The sequence below is a fragment of the Polyodon spathula genome, chromosome 6 (genome assembly GCF_017654505.1).
Source record: "Polyodon spathula isolate WHYD16114869_AA chromosome 6, ASM1765450v1, whole genome shotgun sequence".
Classification (NCBI taxonomy): Eukaryota; Metazoa; Chordata; class Actinopteri; order Acipenseriformes; family Polyodontidae; genus Polyodon; species Polyodon spathula.
The window spans coordinates 72,170,483-72,181,794 of NC_054539.1; the positions used below are offsets into that span (position 1 = coordinate 72,170,483).

An 11,312-nucleotide genomic window follows, 5' to 3' on the forward strand; every position below is an offset into this window, starting at 1 on the left:
TATTATTATTATTATTATTATTATTATTATTATTATTATTATTTACATACGTGTCCCCCGATGTTTACAAATTTATACAATGTTCAAGTTTTTGCAAAAACGTCCAGTTGAAGAGCTGTTTGACAAATTTTTTATTATTTATTAATAAATAAATAAATAAAAATAACAACAAACCGTGACCTAAAACCGGGATATTGTCGTGACCAGAGCACATAATAGGTCGACTTGATATACCAGAGAGCTTACTATCTAATGATCTTGTTATGATCTCAATCACAGATTATTTATTAGGGAATATAAACAGACTTAATGCATTAGCTATAAAATGCATTGTAACGTCTGCGGGAAGAAAACAGAGCCAGGCGACCGCAGCGTGACCACATTCTTCAAGACGTCAGCTCTGCACAGCACACAGCCCCAGGCTGCTCGCAGATAGATCCTAACTAGGGATTCCCCCAAGCCCTATTGGCTCACACATACAAGAGCACATTTACATACACACGAACCAATCGGATCAGACCCTCTGTCCTGCACAAACAACTGACTAACAGACCCAAACACAAATCACACGTGCATGTGACACCCCAGGCAGCCTGGGAGCACTGTCTGGACACAAAACGCACTTCACTCACAGACTTGTGCAGGGTGACACACAAAGGCAGGACAGAGGCTACAGCGATCTGGTGACAATGCTACAGCAATCTGGTGCTCGCCACAAGGTGGGTCAAGGTGAACTCTTGGACCAGACGCCGGCAGCCTGTAGTTGGTCCCTGGAACTTGCGTGCACAGTCTGCTACTTCAGGAGGGGCTTCGGTCCTATCACCCGGCTGTGCTGGGCTCTCCCGGATGCGACCACCAAATTGTGGGCACGGTTGCTGCACTGTCAGCTGCTTCTAGGGTGGATTGGACCCTGCCCCCACCCCAGCTGTGCTGTCATGTTCTCCGTGCTGCGACCATCTGTCAGGGTGAGAGGTGTGGTCAACTGCTGTCATCTCCCGCTTGCTGGACGAGCCCTGCTTTTCTGCCTCGGGTGCCACGCTCCCTCCGGTTCAGCTGCCTGCCTGGGCGAGTCCTGCTGTTCTGCGTTGGTGTGCCGCGCTCCCTCTAGCTCCTCTGCATGCCTGGATGAGCCCTGTGGTTCTGCATTGGTGTGCTGCGCTCCCTCTGGCTCCTCTGCATGCCTGGATGAGCCCTGTGGTTCTGCATTGGTGTGCCGCGCTCCCTCTGGCTCCTCTACATGCCTGGATGAGCCCTGCGGTTCTGCGTTGGCATACCGTGCTCCCTCCGGCTCCACTCTCCTGCTCACAGTTTCGACCCGAAGACACTTTTTCAGCACCTGCTGGAATCACTGCTCTCTCTCCCCTCACAGCTCCAGACCCCAAGACACTTTTCAGCGCCCACCAGAGTCCACTGCTCTCTCTCCCCCTGGCTCCCTCTGTTCATACCCAATGCTTTCATTCCATCCAACAACAAAAGGGATCTCACACACACACACACACACACTTAGCAGTATTAGCTAATTACAGATGTGTAACATTGTGACTGAATTAATAACGAAATACTAAAATAAACTAACATTCAATGAAAATTCAGAGCCCATAAAATGATACGTTGAGGGGTAGCCTATTTTCATAACCGTGTGCTTACCTACAGTCACCATTGTTTCCATTGTACAGTACACGCAAAAGCTAAAATGTTGCATAACCAGTAAGACCAGCATAGATTAAATGTTTTCAAATTTCATAAGACAAAAGTAGAACACATTTTTTTCCTATTGACTGATTTCCCAGTTGAAAAATCCATCAATGGGAATTGTAAGAACTATTTACTGGCCTCTTACTGGGCAGCCAGCTGGTTAATAATAAAATAAATAAATAAATGCATTTTAATGGACCTATGTTTAGTGGTTTAACCAGTTGAAAAACAGCAAACCACCAGCTTTGACCATATACCAGTGCTGATCAATGTGGAAAATTCTCTCAGTGTATGTCTTCCCATTTCCTTAGATTTAGCACTCTCTTAAAGGATAACAGATTGCCTGGATGCTTTAAAACATCTGCCAAAAATCCCCAAAATATTATGTTGATTTACCACGATATGCTTGCAATTACAGTTGACCTTTTCTTTGTGATACTTGTCTTTTGCGCATAGCCATGTGAGGACAGCATCTGTCAACCATAACCAGGCAAAGTTCTAATCCATACATTCCACAGGTATATCACCCGTCGCCAACTCACAATAATATACATTTTAAAATGTGTTGACTAACTAAATACATCGATAACTGTTCAGTATATCTGCGCTATAATACGGTAAATCCACCCGGAAGTTTAAATGCAGTGGGCGGACAGGTGGGCAGCGTGGTATTGAGACAGAACACTTTATAAAAACATGTTCGCACATTAAGAACAGACTGTCAGTAGGTAGACAATTACGAACTATCATTACATAAAAACAGAACATGCAGCAAACCTGCTGCTCAATGTTCTACATATAAATGAGTAAAGAATGCGAGCCCCAGCTGCGTTTTGGTATTCCCTAAATTACCCACGTGTTGCCGTGCACGCGCCTGTATTGGGGGATGCTACTGTTGGTGACAGGATCGTTGTCAAGGGGATGCGTCAGTGCTGTGCAAGTTACAGTAAGAGTACTTGGTTATAGTTTAATCATTACAATGAGCGACGTTTTCTCGCTGTCAGATTGTGATGTTGTTGGTTTTGATTTGGATCACACTCTTTGTCGATATCATTTGCTGGAAACCTCCAGGGCGAGCCGTCAGAGATTTCCGGGTTTGTTACGTTATGTTGCAGAAAAAATCAGTTAATCAAAGTAGCCGTTTCGGACTACAAGTCCTTCCCTTCTTCAGCTTATTTTTTTTTTTTTTTATATCAGTTATTCACATTTTTGTCTACCTAGATTACCTTTTGTGACACACACACACACACACACACACACACACAAGGTATTCCACTGGTTTGTACAATGTTCGTGCTAATAAACAAGCGAACTATATTAGCCTATACGAGTTGGAAGACGTCTGTAGCACAACAGCATGTAACTAATTAAGTATGACAGGTTACACTAAGTTCTGCTTTACTTGTTTAAACATGACCATGCAGTCTGAAAATGTCAAAATACATAGCTGAATTAAGTAAAACATCCCGAAAGGTAAGTTGACGGCAGATTTCCAAACATCTCTAAGTTACTCACTTTCGCGGCAGATTTCCAAACTTCTCTACACGGTTACAACATGTACTATAGTCAAATGAGAACGTGTACTAAGTATTTGAAACGCGTACTAAATAACGCTTTTTTGACCCGGGTGTCCTTCCATAGACAAATCAGAATACACAAACAACTATACATTATAAATAAATGTAAATTAACTACGCATTTCTACGTAGAGCCTGGTCATTTTACAGTCATGTAGCGTAATTACAAGAGTAGCCTATCACCTTCGGGATAAAAAGACAGGTATGCATTAAAAAAAAAAAAAAATCAAGAATAAGGAAAATTTCAATTAATGGCAACGATAGATTCTATTCTACGGTGCAAATATAGATTTGCTGAGTGCTGCCGACTTCTTGAGACAGACAATGTTGACCGTGACACGGTTCAGTTTGTATTAACAATGTACACTTTTTTTTTCTAAATATTTATTTCAGTTTTATACTAAAATGTTGAGTTATTACAGCTAATATTAGATTACATCTCAGATATTTCAACACTTGTTTAAAATGACATATTAGTTACAGGGTTACCACTGAATTAAGATTTCTAAGGATCTGAAATCGCCAGTCCATGCTTGTCTCGGAGGGTCCGGGTCTATCCATCTTTCACTAGACTTTACTTTGCTGATTCAGTCTTTATTAATGCAAAATATCAAGATGTACCGGTCAGATCTTTTGCTGCATAATCAGTTGCTGTAAAACTGTGGTCTAGTAATATTACTGACTATTTACACAAAACAATGGTACTTTATTTTAGAAGACTATATTCTTAATTCTCTGTGGAATAATACCTTACCAGCCAGTGGAGTACTCTGCTTCTGAGTAAAAGAGGACGAGACTTTTGTTAACTTGATGTTTAATCTATATTTATATATATATATATATATATATATATATATATATATATATATATATATATATATATATATATATATATATAGACATGCTCAAATTTGTTGGTACCCTTACAGCTCATTGAAATAATGCTTCATTCCTCCTGAAAAGTGATGAAATTAAAAGCTATTTTATCATGTATACTTGCATGCCTTTGGTATGTCATAGAATAAAGCAAAGAAGCTGTGAAAACAGATGAATTATTGCTTATTCTACAAAGATATTCTAAAATGGCCTGGACACATTTGTTGGTACCCCTTAGAAAAGATAATAAATAATTGGATTATAGTGATATTTCAAACTAATTAGTTTCTTTAATTAATATCACACGTCTCCAATCTTGTAATCAGCCATTCAGCCTATTTAAATGGAGAAAAGTAGTCACTGTGCTGTTTGGTATCATTGTGTTCCCCACTCTGAACATGGACCAGAGAAAGCAAAGGAGAGAGTTGTCTGAGGAGATCAGAAAGAAAATAATAGACAAGCATGGTAAAGGTAAAGGCTACAAGACCATCTCCAAGCAGCTTGATGTTCCTGTGACAACAGTTGCAAATATTACTAAGAAGTTTAAGGTCCATGGAACTGTAGGCAACCTCCCTGGGCGTGGCCACAAGAGGAAAATCAACCCCAGATTGAACAGAAGGATAGTCCGAATAGTAGAAAAAGTATCAAGGATAAGTGCCAAAGAGATACAAGCTGAACTCCAAGGTCAATTTCTGATCGCACCGTCTGTCGCTTTTTGAGCGAAAGTGGGTTCCATTGAAGAAGACCCAGAAGGACCACTTTTGAAAGAAAGACATAAAAAAGGCAGACTGGAATTTGCTAAAATGCATATTGACAAGACACAATCCTTCTGGTAGAATGTCCTTTGGACAGATGAGTCAAAACTGGAGCTTTTTGGCAAGTCACATCAGCTCTATGTTCATAGATGAAAAAATTAAGCTTTCAAAGAAAAGAACACCATACCTACAGTGAAACATGGAGGAGGCTCGGTTATGTTTTGGGGCTGCTTTGCTGCAGCTGGCACAGGGTGCCTTGAATCTGTGCAGGGCAAAATGAAATCTCAAGACTATCAAGGCATTCTGGAGCCAAAGTTTACTGCCCAGTGTCAGAAAACTCTGTCTCAGTCGCAGGGCATGGGTCCTCCAACAGGATAAAGACCCAAAACACACAGCTAAAAGCACCCAAGAATGGATAAGAACAAAACATTGGACTATTCTGAAGTGACCTTCTATGACTCCTGATCTGAATCCTATGGAAAGAGCTGAAACATGCAGTCTGGAGAAGGCACCCATCAAACCTGAGACAGCTGGAGCAGTTTGCTCAGGAAGAGTGGGCCAAACTACCTGTTAACATGTGCAGAAGTCTCATTGAGAGCTACAGAAAATGTTTGATTGCAGCGATTGCCTCTAAAGGTTGTGCAACAAAATATTAGGTTAGCGGTCCCATCATTTTTGCCCATGCCATTTTCATTTGTTTTATTATTTACAATATTATGTTGAATAAAAAATCAAAAGCAAAGTCTGATTTCTGTTAAATATGGAATAAACAATGGTGGATGCCAATTGCTTTTGTCAGTTTCAAGTTATTTCAGAGAAAATTGTGCATTCTTCATTTTTTGTGGAGGGGTACCAACAAATTTGAGCACGTCTGTGTGTGTGCATATATATATATATATATATATATATATATATATATATATATATATATATATATATATATATATATATCATCAGTAAGGTAAAAACTAATACTCTGCACATAAAGAAATAAATATAGCGCCTTTTATAGTGGACCACCATCGCAAAGCGCTTTACAAGATACAAGACTAGAGTGTGTGAACTATGCATCAGCTGCAGAGTCATTTACATGAACATCTCACCAGAAAGAGAGAGCACAAGGGGGTTAAGTGACTTGCTCAGGGTCACACAGTGAGTCAGTGGCTGAGCTGGGATTTGAATCAGGGACCTTCTGGTTACAGGCCTGTTTCTTTAACCACTAGACTACACAGCCTCCTGTGACTAGATCTTCATAGATCTAACTGTGATAGGGTTCAGATGTTTATTTCTAGAAAGTTATTGAAGCCTGTGACAATGTACACAACTGAAATTTGTAATAGAGGAAACCTTTATGTTTGTATAATTCCAAAGAATATTTTTGAGTTCTTGCAAAATTCCTAGACATATATTACAAGCAACCACAGCCCTCCTGTATTATACAAATTATTGAATGGTAAAATGTGTTGTGTTTTTTACGTAGAGTGTACGTGCAGGGTGTGGACAATTATTCAAACTTCATGAAGGAATGTTATGCAAATGAGCTGAAAGCAATTTATAAGCCCTAGATTAATTGGTTTTTAGTTGACTGCAAAAGATGTAGATGAAAAAATATGAGGTACAATATAAAACTCTCTTAATAAAGTAAGAGGCTGATTTGGGATAAGATACAGCAAATAGGAGATTTCTATAGCCTGAGGTGGATACAAATCCAGGGGAATTCCCTTGTGTTCTTATGAGATGTAAACATCTTTTAAATAATGTTACACTCCACTCTGATTTGCATTCTTCTTTGAGGAAGTTGGTACTTTGTCCTTGCAGTGCAAAATATTAATCCAGGTAGTTTAACAGCTAATAACCCCAGTCAACTATTAAACAGCTTGGAACAATTTAGTTACCCCCAATTCGATTTAACTAGAAGTGCTGTACCTACAGTTATTATCTAGTTCATTACACAGCACTTTATTATCTTTTGAGTTAGAAGTTGATTTGATCACACTAACTGTGCCTAGATAAGCCAGAGGTGGATTTTTTCTGTGAACTTTAGTATAACAGGAATCCATCGACATTGTCTGAATCGCTAATTTTTAGGGATAATCCCTGGATAACCATTGATTGGTGAAATCCAGGGTGATTCCTCAGTAAAATGCTCCAATAAAACCCAATTGCGGCTTTATGCTGCAGGTTGATCACATCAACCCTTTAGAGACTTGGAAGCAGATTATTCAATCCAGTATATTTATAATGAAATGCAATGTACAGTATTTTTTTTTTTGTAAAAGTAAAATAAAACTTTTAAAGTTACATTACTAGCAACACACAACAAACTCCCCAGCAGTGTGCTACTTGTTTTGTAATATTCTCAGTTTTACTTGCTCGTTCAAAATTGCATGCTGGTCTTTATACATTGCTAAGTCTTGCCCCTACCGCCTTAAAAGGAACAACCAAGCATTTAAGATTAGCTGTATCATTTTATTTCGGGTTGCACATTCACTTTGACTAGGGCTTCTTTCCTGTGCAGTGGGTATTAGGATCCCATCTTTTCCTACAAGAATCCAAAATTTGGGTCCAAAATGTGTAGAGGGGGCACGGGACAGGACAAATTCACAGCTACTGAAACACATGAACTGCTTTTTTGGTGATCACTACATTTTTCAGTTGTCTTTTTTCAAGTTTGAAATGCCTTTCTTACTAAACGTTTCCTCTACACCCACTGTCACCGTGTATTGTATTGGCCAACAGAGACATACGTACTAGCATTAATTCCAACACAGTCCTCACTATTTAATTAGGTAGGTACATTATTCTGCTGGATTTGAAACAACCATAATACCACTTTAGGGTGTCTGGGTAAAGAACGTACAAATCCCTAATAAATTAATCTCTAAGTCCTCAATAACTATAGGCCAATCTCCAACCTCCCGTTCTTAGATAAGGTTCTAGAGTGAGTTGTTGCAGTTCAAGTACAAAACTCTTACTAACTCTTAATGGTATATATTCAAAAAGTTTCAGTCTGGTTACCAAGACGGCTTTTGTCAGAGTTGTGAATGATCTGCTGATAAGCTCTGACTCTGGCTTTCCATCAGTTTTAATTCTTCTTGATCTAAGTGCTGCCTTTGATACTGTAGACCATTCCATCCTACTGAATCATCTTGAAAAAAGCACCATAGGACTGTCTGGCCCTTGTTCAAATGTTATCTTTCTGATAAGTTTCAGTTTGTCTCTATTGGGTAGGTAAAATCAGCATTATTGGAAGTTGTCTGTGGTGTTCCACAGAGCCCCATTCTAGGTCCCTTACTGTTTTTATTATATATGCTACCGTTGGGGACATTATCCGCAGACACAGAGTGAACTTCCATTGCTATGCTGATGATACCCAGCTATATGTGCCCCTAAAGCCAGGGTTTTCTTCTGCCTCGGTGTTATTAGCTACTTGCCTTACAGGCATCAAGCATTGGATGTCACAGAATTTTCTAATGCTGAATTCTGACAAAACAGGTTATGCTAGTGGACTCACAGAACCAACTAAAAGGAAATGTGGGATTATATGAGCTTGACCCTTGCAGGCTCTCAGCAAAACTTAAACTAGAAATAAAGAGTTTGGGGCTCATCTTTGATCCTGATCTCTCATTTGAGACTTGTATTAGGGAAGTTGCTAAAGTATCTTTTTACCATTTAAGAAATATAGCCAAACTTAGACCAATTATTTCCATATGTGATGCTGAGAGGCTAATGCATGCCTTTGTTTCATCCATAATTGATTATTGTAATGCATTTTTTTTCTGGTGTCCCAAAATGTGTGGTATCCCGCTTGCAGCTTATTCAGCATACATGAACATTTTAACCCTGTTTTGGCCTCTTTACACTGGCTCCCTGTGCAGTATAGAATTTATTTAAATATTGTGCTCTTAACTTACAAAGCCCTGGATGGATTAGCACCTAGTTATCTGTAGGAGTTACTGACCCTGTATCATCCAAACCACACTCTGAAATCACAGGATGCGGGACTGCTGGTTATTCCTAGGTCAACATAAGCAACACAGGAGCCTCGGGAGGTACTTTTTTTTTTTTTTTTTTTTTATAAAAAGTGCTAAATAAATGCAGTAAATAAATTAAATAGGAATCACACGTACAACATGTCCTTTATGGTTACACAAACTGTTTTACTGCTGTTGGAAAACTGATGCAGACATAACCTAATACTACTGCTTTCAATTTTAAGTCAAAGTTCAGCCACACAAATACAACATAATCACTGTGTCAGTCGAATGCAGGGGTGTTAACACAGTAACGTTACAGTCCCTGTAAAAGGCATCCTGTTGTTCAGAATGAATTTGGAGATCAAAGCCATGCATTCAGCTGCAAGCCTCTACCCTCTGACTAGTCTTCAGTTACTCTTTACTTTGCACAGTATTAGTTGACAGAGGGGCACATTGCATTTTTGTGCAGCCTCCTTACCTAGCATTACCTTCAGCGAAGTCCACACTGAGACAGGTAAGCACTGGCTTCTCATTGATTGTATGGAGCTGCTTTGCTTTTGCAATTCAGAGAGGTTAATTAGATTTGTATCACATGAGAGTAGCTGTTATTTGCTTCCTGCTAATGTTGAACTTTCCCCAAGATAACCTGCGATATTAGTGATAATCCCGCCTGTGATCCTATGTGTATTAAAGTAAATGTGAGGCTGTTACCTGCTCCACAGGAAGTGAGTTTCCTGTATAGGGGGCAATGTCATTATCGGTGGGTTTTGCGTGCGTGCGTGCGTGCGTGCGTGCGTGTGCGAATCCATCCTGCAGATCTCTCTGTGTTCTGGTCAATTCAGCCTACATGCTCAGTCCATTCAATGTTTGTGCATGGATGCCTTTCAGTAACCACCTACTGTATATCCTTTCAGTCTTATAACACAGACAGTATACAGTATACTGTGCCTTCATATGGTTCAGCTCATTTGATTAGTAAGTATATTATAAATCCAAATTACTGTATTTCATATTTCACTGTATTTCAGTTTCTATAGTGTAAGAAATGATATACATGTCGGATGTTTGACAGTACTCCTGCATATTACATTTATTCTTCATCAGGTCTTTAAAAGGTAAATGAGGTAAATCCATGGAAAATGTCTCTTACGATGTTGGTAAATTCTTGGAAATCTGGTTTGAAAATGGTTTAATTCTGTAATATGTTTTTATTAGGGCAGCTCAAGGAACAAAGAGCTTAAGCATGGAGGAAATAGTTCAACACTATGGAAAGAAACAGGAATGGCAGCATTTCAGCAGTCTCAAAGGTTAATTTACAAGATCAGGTAGGGATTTGAGTGATTCCTCAGTTACTGAAGTATTGTGCCGCATTTGTTGCTTGAATACATTATATGCAGCTGTGGTTGTGCTGGTTCATACATTCCTGTAAAAATAAAAATGTATTATTTACTGCCACATAACATTTTTTTTAAATTATTCGGAGTGGCCAGTTACTTTAATGCTTAAGTTTTAGTTCCCTGCCTTAAACCTGATCACTAGATGATGCTGGTTCTTATTTCTATGAACTAGCATGTGTTACAGGTGTCTGTGTGCAGGCAGCAGTACTGTAACTAAAGAGCAGCTTCTGAACCTAACTAAAAGCACAGACTGATATTGAATATAAGTAAAAGGACAGACTGATCAACAAATAAAACACAATATTTGAGCAATTGCATTAAGAGCCATTATTGTGAACACCATACAAATAATAGGGACAGTAAAAAAAATAAGAAAACTTATTTTGAAGCTACAACATTGGCCTGAATTTTCTGCTTTACCTTATTCAATTATAGTGAAAATGACCCTTCATTATCATTGTCAAATTGAAGGGGCACACATTATGAATGGATATAAGTTACAGTAGTTTTGAATCCACAGTGCTATGACTTTAGACACCAACTGCTGTACACAGGATATTTGAAGGCAATCAGCAATGTGAATCTTTCATTTATTTTATTTTATTTATTTATTTAACCTTTATTGAACCAGGAAAGTCCCGTTGAGATTAAAGTATTTTTCAAGGGAGACCTGGTCAAGAAGGTGGCATATCATTTAAAAAAACACAAAATTCAAATGAGCACGCCAATATAAACAAGTTAATCAAATTACAATAAACTGTTTAGGTGCACCGGCCAAAAAAAAAATACATGACTCAGCTACATAGAGGTGAGTTTTTCCTTTGAACTCCTTTAAAGGTCTCAAGACAGTATGTTTTAATTCTTCTTGAAGCTTATTCCAAGACCATAGAGATAGAAAACTGAATGTTTTTTTTTTTTCTAAATTCTGTACGAATCCTAGAAACTGACAAATTGGAGAACAGTCTGAGATCTAAGATTGTAAGTACTACTAGAGGAAATTAGCAATTTATTATGAATGTTTGGGGTTTTGCCCCA

The 11,312-nt window shown here is 38.7% G+C and overlaps 1 protein-coding gene across 1 annotated transcript in view; it reads left to right on the plus strand.

Moving 5' to 3' along the window:
• Positions 1 to 2,377: 2,377 nt before the first annotated feature.
• Positions 2,378 to 11,312, plus strand: part of LOC121317580 (5'-nucleotidase domain-containing protein 1-like) — a 109,370-nt gene continuing 100,435 nt past the window's right edge. Inside the window, exon 1 of the mRNA XM_041253670.1 lies at positions 2,378 to 2,641. The gene's annotated coding sequence lies outside the window, so the exon portion shown is untranslated. The remainder of the gene's footprint in view (positions 2,642 to 11,312) is intronic.